The sequence below is a fragment of the Rattus norvegicus genome, chromosome 4, assembly GCF_036323735.1.
Source record: "Rattus norvegicus strain BN/NHsdMcwi chromosome 4, GRCr8, whole genome shotgun sequence".
Lineage (NCBI taxonomy): Eukaryota > Metazoa > Chordata > Mammalia > Rodentia > Muridae > Rattus > Rattus norvegicus.
Window position 1 is genome coordinate 134,653,800 of NC_086022.1, and position 11,849 is coordinate 134,665,648.

The window sequence follows — 11,849 nt, forward strand, 5'->3', positions numbered from 1 at the left end:
GCAAGAAAGGCATTTTACCGACTGAGCCACCTCCACCAACATGATATATTTCTAAGGTCCCACATGTCACAGAATGCTTTCTGCCAACAGGGTTGAACCCCAACATTGATGAGCATTTCTGTCACCTTAGCATGGATACCCCTTTTCTCGGGGGACTCCCAACCCCTGCTCTGACCCTGGAGTCTGACTATACCATCTACCTGCCTAGGAGTGGAGATCATGGTTTCCACCTCAACCAACAGTGTTTTTGTTTGCTTAGTCACAGTGACTGGTTTGGAGGGAGCAGGAGAGATTCTGGCACACCTTTAATTCCAGCACTCAGGAGACAGAGGCAGGTAGATCTCTGTGTGAGTGTAAAGTCGGCCTGGTCTATGGAGCAAATTTTGGACCAGTCATATCTACATAGTGAATCCCTGACTCTACAAAACAAGAACCAGTGGGACACATTAAAGAGCATGATGAGAAAAATGGAAATCATTCTCCCTGCATTTTCACAGTGGGATAAGACAATGGAACTGGGCCTAGGGAGAGGTTGTTTGAACAGGGAACTGGATGTAGAAGGCACAAAAAAACGAGGGGGAACGTGGGGAGCAACCACATGGCAGCTTTGAAAACCAGCCGCTCCAAATATCCTGCCTTGGGGAGCTAAATGGCTAATGGCCCACATCCACCCGCATCCTGTGACCGTGGCTGCCCTCAGTCAATGATTGAGCCCAGCAGGGTCCCCAGTGTAGGAGATGGGCTCAGCGTGGCAATGCAGTATCAGCCAGGGCAGCTGGCAGATAGCTGTGAGCATTTCTATTTAAGAGTGAGGGACAGAAGGACTCTGTAGCCAGCGAAGCCACTGTGCTCTGTTACTTGGTCTTCCAGGCATTCAGGATGCTCATCTGAGCAGGATCATGAAGGATCCTCCCCTCAGATCCCCTTTGAGGGGACCTAATCTCCTGAGTGGGCTTTCTAGTGTTTCCAATCCCCATCTACCGTGCCTATTCCCAAAGTCCGACTTCTTTCCTGTGGCTGTAAAAACAGCCTCTTTCCTCTCAGAGGCAGGCCCATGCTGGGGACACCCTCAGAGAAAGCATCTTCAGTTCTGTTGCTTCTTTATGCTGAGGCTCTTGGTCTCTGGGGGAAAGGAAGCACCCCTTGGTCATGGACTCTCTCTGCTTGTAGTTCTTTCTCATGAGCTGGCACTGAGACTACTTACGTGGTAATGCACAGCTTTTGGGGGCCTCTCTGCACACCTCTCCTGCCTGCTGTGTTACCTTACAGTGTCCTTGGTTTTCTCATGACTATTGGTGGCCTTGCAGACAAAGATGGGACACTCAGAGGACCATCAGTCATGGGGAAAGACAACGTGGGGACATGTGATTTGCTGGAAGATGAGGATCTTGGGGGAAGCCCAGGAAGTTAACTACAGAGCCTTTCATGAAGTCTGCAGCAGGAAGGCTTGTTTGTTTGTTTGTTTGTTTGTTTTGCTAAAACGCAGACTTTGGAATCCAGGTTGAGCATGAGAACTGGCTCTCTCACTCCAAAGCTGTGGGACCCTGAGAGTGACGGTTCTTATCCCCATTTGGGAAAAGAATGAAGATAATATGGCCTCCTGGGGGCAGCTGAGAGGGCAAAGGAGAAGCAGCGCATAGCAGCTTCCCCAGGGCTTCCTAACAGCAGGTGCTGTGTACGGAGCAGCTCAGGCAGAGATAGGGTTTAGTTTTTGCAGGATACAGGGTCCCCATCACAGCGAACCATGAGCTCCAGCTCATGTTTCTGCCAGCTCGGTAATCTGCCGCTGCCCATCTTCTCTGGCTCCTTGTCTCTCTCTGTACCCATTCGTTCTTCTGATCAAAGGCTGCCATCCGGTGAGTTGGCTACTTCTCACGGTAGCACCTTAGACACCACCATTACTGCCCAACAACCATGTGCCCCAAGGATCTCCTTCCTATTGGTTGTCCCTAATCAAGGGTACCATGATGGCTTGTGTTAGAGTTTGAATCTCAGCCCGTGCCCGGACAGAACACACCCAGACAACACATGGAGAGGTTTAATGAGAGAGGAAGAGTAGAGGAGGAGAGGAAAGGTCAGCCATGGGCATGTGGTGGGGAGGGGGATGGGAGCAAGAATCAAGAACAACAAAGAGTAAGAGAGAAGTAAGAGGGAAGTAAGAGAGAGAGGAGGGGGCAAGCAGCCCCTTTTATAGTGTCAGGCACAGCTGGTTGTTACCAGGCAACTGTGGGGCGGAGCATGCCTGGCTGTCCCAGGTAGCTGTGGGGGTGGAGCTTAGACAGAACACCAACAGCTTGTATATGCTTGGCTCAGGAGGTGGCCCTATTAGGAGGTGTGGCCTTGTTGGAGTAGGTGTGTCACTGTGGGCGTGGGCTATAAGACCCACATCCTAGCTGCCTGGAAGCCAGTATTCTGCTAGCAGCCTTCAGATGAAGATATAGAACTCTCAGCTCTCCCTGCACCATGCCTGCCTGGATGCTGTCATGTTCCTGCCTTGATGATAATGGACTGAGCCTCTGAACCTGTAAACCAGTCCCAATGAAATGTTGTCCTTTATAAGAGTTGCCTTGGTCATGGTGTCTGTTCACAGCAATAAAACCCTAACTAAGACAGGTACCCTCTGGTCTAGCCAGCCTTGGAAGGTCCTTGGTGCTTAGAAGACTGGAGTCATGAAACATGAGATTGTAGCATCCATGTGGTGACACAAACTCTGGAAACAATCTTTTCATTTTTTTTTCAGTTATTTGCACTCTGTTTTTTGTTGTTGTTGTTGTTCATTTGTTTTGTCAGTTTTTGTATTGTTCGTTTTGTTGTTTGTTTTCTTGTTAGACAGGGTTTCCTCTGTGTGGCCATTTTTTTTCAAGATTTACTTTTATTTTCCATGTATGGGTTTTTGTCTGCATGCACCTATGTGCACCATGTGCATGCTGTCCCTGCAGTGGCCAGAAGAGGGGGTCTGATTTCCTAGACCTGAATTTAGAAATGGTTGCAAGCCACCATGTGGGTGCTGCGAATAAAACTGCAGTTCTACAGAAGAGCAGTCAGTGATCTTAACCACTGAGCCACTACTCCAGCCCCATCACTCTCGTAACAGGCCTGGCAGAAAGGAAGATGTTCTAAAGAGACATTTGTGTCTCTCAATTTGACTGTCAGACTAGTGAAACATGGGCCCCAAAGAAATGAGAATTTCCTCAGAAATCTCATTATAGGGGGGTGGGAGTGGGGTGGATCAACTTGTCAGACCACCTAGCAGAAGAAGACTGAAGCCTAGACAGGACTAGGTTCCCTGTGGGTGGGACCACACCTTGCTGGGCCTGCTTAGGGGTGTAAAAGCTTGGCCCTCTATTTAAACTCTAATCTCACTTCAGACCTGGAAGAGGGACTTGGTTCAGTGGCTCTCTTTGTCCCTTTTCTCAACGCGGCCACATTGAATAAACCTCCTTTTTCTGCCATCCACTTTTACTTTGGCTCCTTTAGTTGGCTTATTGAGGACTGGGGGCTGGTTCTGGGGTACAGCTGGGACCCTCAAGTTCAGCAACAATTGGAGTGTGCGAATATATCCGTACATGTGAGGACGTGCGTGTAGGGACCAGAGATTGACACTGGATGTCTTTAATCCTTCTCCTTCATTTCCTGAGGCATGGTCTCCCCGACTCCAGAACTCGTGGATTAGGCTAAGTCACTAGTCAGTTTGCTTTGGGGATCCCCTGCCTCCCGCTCTCAAGCCCAGAGATCACAGGTGGATCACTGGTGGAGTCGCCATGCACACCTCGAGTTTTGTATGGACGCTGTGGATGGAAACTCTGGCACTGGTGCTCTTGCTTTTCCAGCAAGCACTTTATCCACCGAGCCATCCCATGAGCCCCTGCACTCTCATTCTTAAGCACAGAGGGAAGGAAATGACCTTGACTAAGTCCACCCTTCCCCAGACTCTGGGCATCTCTACGTAACCCTCTCTCATTCAGGACTGTCAGAACTCCCATGAGCCCCTTCTCTGCTGAATAAATTTACATCTTATGACTGTATCAGCATGCTAGCCTGGATTCACAGCTATGTATTTTCCGTTTTCCTTTGGCTGTTTTCCTGTCTTTAAAAGAAATTAGAGACACAGCATTATCATGGCCCCTGACAGACTCTGGGCCCTAGTGACTACGAAGTGAAGCTTGTATCTAGCCAGTTGATAAATATTTATTGAGCATTTGCTATGCTCTAGTGCTGTACAGAAGTGGAGGGAGGAAGCAGGCCCTGTCCTTAGTGATCTCGTTTCATACGTGGTGTGAGTTCCAGAGCCTTTTAAGGCTGTGGCTCAAGGTGCTGGGTTATATAAGGGCTTTTAGGAATGAGAGGATCCTTTCTTGTTTCTTTTATACTAGGATTTAATAGAAGAAAAAGACATCAGCCTGCTATGGATGGGGCGTTGCCTGAGGGAAGACATGGAGGTTCATCTGAGGTGCTGGACCATGGACGGTAATGAATGTTTTCACACTTGTCCTTGCTAGGACCCAGCCCTCCGGAGGCAGTAGCAGGCAGTAGTCATGGAGTACATTCTAGAACATTCAGTTTCCAGACTGTGCCCTTCCTGGCTTCTTACCTTGGTCACACTACCAGTCCTGAGTCTCCATTTCCTCAAATGTGAAATGTTCCGGCACCCAGGGGCTTTACGAGGGTTAGAGGAGAAAACTCATTTGCGGCCTGGTGAGATTGTGAGAAACGCTAGCTATTAATTAATATCACTGGCTGCCAGAGAGTACGGGCCGAGTCTGCACACTGGGCAGAAAGACCTGACCATTAGATGCTTGACATCGAGAACTCATTCATTCTGTCAAGGGCAGACTTGAGTAAGGCAAGAACACTGAAGCAAGTATGGTATTTTTTTTTAAATGTTTGCAGTGCTGGGGATTGAACTCAGGGCTTTGTGTATGCCAGGCAAGCCACTCCACCACTGGGCCACCCTTCCAGTGCTTCAAGTATAGTAACCTCTGGCCTACATCAGCTCAGTGTGCCCTGTGGATCAGTTTCCTTGCTGATACTCTACTCATAAAATGTCACTTAATTTTCTCAAGTCAACAGTAGGGTTGGCTCCCCTCTTCCCAAGTTACAAAAGAAAACCTGGAGGCTGTCATAATCCATTTTTCGTTGTTGTTGTTGTTGTTGTTGTTGCTGCTGTTGTTGCTATAAGAAAGCATCTGAAACTGAGTAGCTTATAAACAACAGAGGGTTTGGAGTTCATAGTCCAGGAGGCTGGATGTCCAAAGGCATGGACACAGCATCTGTTGAAAGCCTTATGTTATGTCATAATATGGCATGGAATGTCCCATGGAAACAGAACGTCCCTGCCAGCTCAGACTCCTGGATCTCTTCTTAGAGAGCCATTAATATCAAAATAGGGGGTCCTACCCTGATGACCTCCTCTGATCTTAGTGGCCTCCCCAAAAGCCCCACCTCCAAACACCATGAATATGTGTGGGTATTAAGCTTACAATGCGTGAGCCATGACAGAAGCTGTAGAGGGATGGCAGATGGGCTGGAAGAGGAACAGCCATGATGGGCTGGCCCCTCCCGCTCTTTCCTTTCCAGGCCAGGTTACGGGAGCCGTGAGCATGGGAGAGATCTGGTTTGGCGGGAGTGTAAACCCTGACCAACGCGCTCCAGCTTTGGAGGGCCGGTTATCGGTGGCTCATTCCCAACTCCAGGAAGGCAGTTTTTGGATACTGCAGGGGTGTAGACTAGGATATCTCAGACTTAGAAGAGCTGAAGAGCCTAGGAGCGCCCTTCGTACCCCCAGCCCCCGAGGCCATTTTGCCTTTGTTCTCACTCAGGCTTCTGGTGAGTGGAGTGGCTTTTGTATTAGGGACTGAGGACAAAAGCTGCAGCGTGGGGAGGTTTTCCAGGCAAAGTCCCATCTCTGCCTCCCCACACTGGGGATGAACAGGAAGCTCAGATCCGAGTCTGGCTGCCCTCCTGCAGGCTCTTAAGTTCTGGCCCCGCCCTCTCCCTCCCGCTCTCCCCCCACTACCGGCCTTCTGTTCTCTATTAATATTTAACTGCTCCCAAGCTCTCAGGCACCAACATTCTGCTTTTCCTTCCTACATACTTTTCCACACTGCCCCTCTCCATGGAGTGTCCCTCCCCACCTGCAGCCTGCTTTTCCATTCCCTGCCCGGGTTTCCTACTGATCACTGTCACCGGCCCTATGTGCAAGAGACAGAGTACGAGTAATGGTTGTCCACAGGGACAGGCAGGGCTGTGGGCTGACCAGGGACTTCCCAAGTGGGGCCTGTTTGTGCCTGCAGCACCTACCAGGCTTGTCCCAGGGCTCTCTGCACATATCTGCCTGTAGCCAACTGAGGCGGGTGGGGCGTGATCTCCAGGTGGCGTCAAGAAGAATTTCTGGAAAGGAGCATCATCTGCAAAGAGTGATTGACTGGTTAAAAGTGATGTGGAGAGGTTGAAATGTTACAGGTCCAGAGGAGAGGTTGGAATGTTACAGGTCCGGAGGAGAGGTTGGAATGTTACAGGTCCAGAGGAGAGGTTGGAATGTTACAGGTCCGGAGGAGAGGTTGGAATGTTACCGGTCCGGAGGCTAATTGTCTTATCTCAGGCTGCCTTTAGCTCCCCAGAGAGCGGACAGCTGTTCCCTGCCCCATCTCTGTGTCTGAGCTAACATCCTGTGACTAGTAGATAAAAAACCTTTTGGAATCTATTTATTTAGCAGACCACTAACTTCCACTTACCTGGAAAGTTAATAATGTCATCAGATAACATCTTGTCCCTGTAGAAAAGCGGCCACCATTTCACTGGAACAGTCTCTGAGATGGACCCACCAATGCATTCTAAACCTGCCTTGATTTATGACTTTCTTTTCTATAAAGCTTCATGAAAGTGCTTCCCTGTTGGGATTTGGGATAACCTAAATCCATGTTCCCCAGCCATGGAAACTCAAAATGGCTCCAGAAAAAAACAAAACAAAACAAAACAACAACAAACCCATCTCTTTTCCTTTAAAGGTGAAAGCTGTGGGGTTGGCTTTTGTTTGTTTTTGTATTGCATGGAGAGCTCAGCACACACCAGCAGAAACCTGTGGGGAAGTGGCTTGTGAGCTTCATCTCCTGGTGGTGACTTCACAAGGTGCTGGGTATCCTTCCAACGTGGAGCTCTCACCCAGCACACTTTTGTGGGACAGCTCTTGTGTCAGAGTGGGTTACTTCTATTCAATTCCACTGTGGACACGATCTCTTTAGTACAGGCAGAGCAGAGACAGAGCCTAAGAAGGGGTGTGGTGTGTGTGTGTGTGTGTGTGTGTGTGTGTGTGTGTGTGTGTTCATAAGTGCACAAATATGGAGGTTAAGGCTCAACCTCATAGGTTACCTTTGGATGACTTCCCATGTGGCCTGACCAAGGTTCTTCCTCTTGCTTCTCTTTCCCCTCCCCTGACTCCACTCTCGCTCTGCTGAACTCCACCTCAGCTCTCTTCTCCAGGCAGGCCGGTCACTCATGTCTCTCCCTCTCACAGCGAGGCCTTTGCTCCACTCTGTAGTTATTTTTGACCCATCACTAACATCACATTTTAGAATTGAATCGAACTAGACTTGGGGTTTGGACAGCCCCAACTCCATTCAAGACTCCAATCAAAAGGCTCCTACAGCCCCAAACTTGTGAGGGTCCCCCTCCCCCACCCCCAACCTGGGGCAGGCTGTTTACCCTTCGAACGACACAAAGCTAAATACTTCTCATTTTCTCCTCCACAATGAGTCAATTCAGTCCTTGAAGAAAGCACTGACCCCAGTCCCACAGCGGGAGGAACATGTTCTCCCTGCAGAAGCCAGAGGCTTGGGCTGTCAGAAGGAAGCAGCTGCCTATATTTGCTGGGAGACCCTGCCTTTCCCTCCAGTCTCCAGGAAATCCCCCACAACCAGGAAACGGAGCAGAGGTAGAGACTTGTTACTGCAGCCAAGCTGTCCTTTCTCAGGCACAAGAGGACATCTCCCTGACTTCTTCCAGTCTTCTATTAACATCTAATCCACATCTTAATGCTCAAATCACACTCATGTAATCCTAACCCAACAAGATGCCAGCTATTGCCAACACTACAGTCATATCCGTCATCCCCATAGATACCCCAGTCTTCACTGTCAGAGCATCAAGATTCAATCCACCTGTTCTTCCTGTTCTTAAAAGAACCGTACCCGTGCTCACACCAAACGTAGTCTTTTGTGTCTGATATAATGACATCACTGATGTTGCCCCATATTTCAGTATTTGATTGCTTTTGTGTTTTTGAGATGGGATCTCACCATGTAGCCTGGGCTAGCCTGGAACTCAGTATTTAAATCAGAATAACCTCGAGTTCACAGAGGTCCTCCTGCCTCTGCCTCTTAAATACTGGGGTTAAAACTGTGCACCACTATGCCCAGCCTGATTGACCAATATTTGAGATAAGTTCTCTCTATGTAGCCCAGGCTGATCTTGAACCCACAGTTCTACTAAGTCCTGTTTTTGTAGGTGTTTCACCACCACTCCGTGCTCTTTAGAGTTTTTTGTGCTTTTTTAAATTGCTCAGAGGCACTCCATATGTGCAAATAGCCATGTGTCCATTCTAGGTTGACAGGCATGTGGGTTGCTTCTGGTTTTGTGCTATTCCTAAAGCTACTGCGAATATCAAGACTGAACTCATTTCTCTGAGATGAAATATTCAAGCATGTATATGATTCATCTACCTCAGTTTTCCCAAGTAGTCCCACCCATGGAGCTCAGGCTGACCTTGGACGTGCAATCCTCCTATCTTAGCCTCCCCAGTGAGGGATGGCAGTCATGTGCCTCCATGCATGATACCTCAAGCTTTCTCTCTCTCTCTCTCTCTCTCTCTCTCTCTCTCTCCCCCTCCATCGCTCTCCCTCACCTCTTACTCCTCTGTGTATGTGTATGTATACACCTGTGCTGGGGATAGAAACCAGGGCCTCATGTATACTAGGTAAATGCTCTAACACTGAGCTACTCCCTCAGCCTTGGCCCCACAGGTAGCCACCATCTCTCTGCTTTTAATGTTTTGGTCTCTCTCAGAAGGATAGAGATTTACTTCTAACTCCTCATCTAAGAAACACCAGTATTTCTGTCACGGCCATCCACAGATCATTAGTGCAGGCTTGTTTGACGTCAGACATCAGATGGAGCCTTTTTATGGCACTTCGAAAAAGGCACTTGGGCCTCACGAGCTGCACAATTGAAATTTTACAGCTTCTGCTCATGGTAGGAACAGGTCCCAAAGATGCTATCAACCTTAACAAACACTTGGGGCATATTTCAGGACCTTGTGGCATCGCTCACATTAAAGGCAACATGAGATCACAGGGGCTCCGTGGACACAGCCTTCAGGGCCAGCGGAAGCTCCTCTTTAGAGGCCGTCCATCAGTGCACACCTTCCCCCCAGGAGCCCATCAACTTGAACAGCCACAGTCAGGGGCACAGAGCCCATGATACTCACCAACCTTTGCCTGGCCACTTAGCCTTTTTACAACTCCATGTCCCTTCCAATAAAACAGAACATTCTAGATGTGAACTCTCTGCTACTGTTCTAACACTGTGCTTGCCTGCTGCCACGGTCCCACCATGATTGAAAACAAAATGTTTCTTCTCTAGGTTCCCTTGGTCATGGCGCTTTAGCCCAGCAATAGAGAAGTAATTAGGACAGTAGCCAATCCCGGGAAAGTCTTCTTGTGGTTGGAGCGCCTACAGCTCTGCTGACACACTTGTATATTAAAAGACAACAGAGATTTACCCCCCAAACAGCCCTCACTCACCCCGAACTGTTGTCACTGATGCTAGTGGCTGGGGTCACTCTCTGTACCCAGTGTTTCCCAGTTCTTGGTGTTTTATTCAGAATGAAGTAAAAGCCACACAAATTTCTAAAACTAACAGGGAAGCTATATGTGAAGCACAGTCACGGTGCAGTTGACAGTGGGCCACATGAGGGAAGGTTCTCGGGGCCCTGATTACAGCAGGTGCTTCATTTTGTAGGGTTCAGGAGAGAAGAGTTGGTTACCAAGGGGTGGAGTCTGAGTGGTTCTCTATTTTGACTAACAGATTAGGTCATTCTGTTACTGGACATGTCTGTTCCCATAATACACCTGATTTTAATTATATGCACACCCAATTATCCATAGGCCTAAGATGGTAACTGGGAAGCTCTCCCTAAAAGTTTACTTTCGGATGCAGTTTTGTTTTATTGTGTATGCACCGAAGACCCCTTGCCCACAGTTTCTTAATTATGTTCCAGGGTGTGTTTAGACAGAGGTGGGCTCTATCCCAGGGCTGCTAATGAGAGTAACTATTTCCTTCATTTAAAGAAGGTGTACTGGGGCTTGAAACACATATGAATCTAAGCTGCTAACAGATTGCTAGCTACCCTGTTCAGTGAGGGGTGTATACACAGCCCAAGTCAAGCAGAGTCCTACTTTCTGAGGTATTCCTTATGCTTCTGGACTCACTCTTGTGTTCTAGATAACCTCTCTGGGACATCGGCCAGGTTTGAGAACCTGGTAGAGGCTAAGAGCTAGAAGTTAATGCATGCTGCTCTGCTTCCTTATAACACAGCACCCAGCTTCCCTGAGGCAAGGGCCCTCCACATACCCAACTTTTTCTATGATGAATCTTGGGAGTCCCACCACGACCCAGCCAAGCTCCTTTGACCTGAGCTGTGGCAAACAGCATTTGGACTCAAAGAGAGGAACCTGGGACACCCTTTGGGTGAAAAGAACTCCAACCTCACTGAAAAGAACAAAGGAAGGGCCATGACAGCTCCAAGGATCCTTAACTGGCAAGGAAGGCTTGTGGTTAGTCAGGCTCTGGATCCCAGACTCTGAGCCCTGCAGTGGAATTTTTACAGGGAAGGAAGTGAGGTCTGGGCCCACCAACACTTTGAACCTACTTGGTGCTCCTTTTGGCTCCATGCTACATGACTAGGACTTTCCACAGACACCCACCCAGAGCCCAGGCCATCCTGACGCCTGTGTCACACCTGGACAGTCACTATACAGGCCCAGATCCTTGGCCACCAAAACCTGGCTCTGCTATCCACTGTACAATGCCTTAGGTGGAGACAGCACATCCTACCTTTGACCATGGCAGCTTCCTGAGAAGTGCCCTCCTCTTGCCTAGTATGGAGTCCTTTTCAATGTCTAAAGAGAGAGACTGATGCTGTGGCTCCCACCTGGAGGCGGGTGTCCAGTTGCTGACTCAGATGCCTCTCTCCCTGGACATTCTGGGCTCTGTCCACCCTGTGCCTCATGGACCTGCATGCAGGGGGTCTCTGTTTACTCACGAGTGAATTCATGGTAGGAGCAAATATGGGTTTGTTTTTGTTTAGTTTAAAGATGGGTTTATTTACCTATTTCTGTGGTGCCCACAGAGGTCAGAAGAGTCTCAGATCTCCTGGAACCGGAGTTAGAGAGGGTTTTGAGCTGCCAAGTAGATGCTCTTAATCACTCAATGTTCTCCCCAGCCCCCAAGTTTTAGAAGGTTACTCAGCCTAGTATCCTCCTAAATACTACACATGTATTAACAAATTCATCTGGCGCTCACAAACCCCCAGGAGGTGACCCTAGCACATCTCCAGCTTCTAAGTGGAGATGAAGACACTGAGAGGTTAAATAAGTCCTCTAGGACCACAAAGACAATAAGGTGAGATCCCATCCTACTGTGAGAACCTTCCTACTGTGAGAACCATCCTACTGTGAGCCCATCCTACTGTGAGACCATCCTGCTATAAGGTCATCCTACTATAAGGTCATCCTACTGTGAACCCATCCTACTGTGAGACCATCCTACTGTGAACCCATCCTACTGTGAGCCCA

At 48.7% G+C, this 11,849-nt stretch overlaps 1 long non-coding RNA gene across 2 annotated transcripts; it reads left to right on the plus strand.

Annotated features, from left to right (window-relative positions):
- The first annotated feature begins 4,194 nt into the window (after positions 1-4,194).
- Positions 4,195-9,556, plus strand: LOC120102353 (uncharacterized). Of its 2 annotated transcripts, XR_005503777.2 has the most exons (3): positions 4,195-5,463; positions 7,008-7,135; positions 9,305-9,556. It is a non-coding gene; the product is annotated as an uncharacterized LOC120102353 (long non-coding RNA). The 2 variants fall into 2 exon arrangements; XR_010066231.1 differs by lacking the exon at positions 7,008-7,135 and having other exon boundaries at positions 4,195-5,826.
- The last annotated feature ends 2,293 nt before the right edge of the window (positions 9,557-11,849 follow it).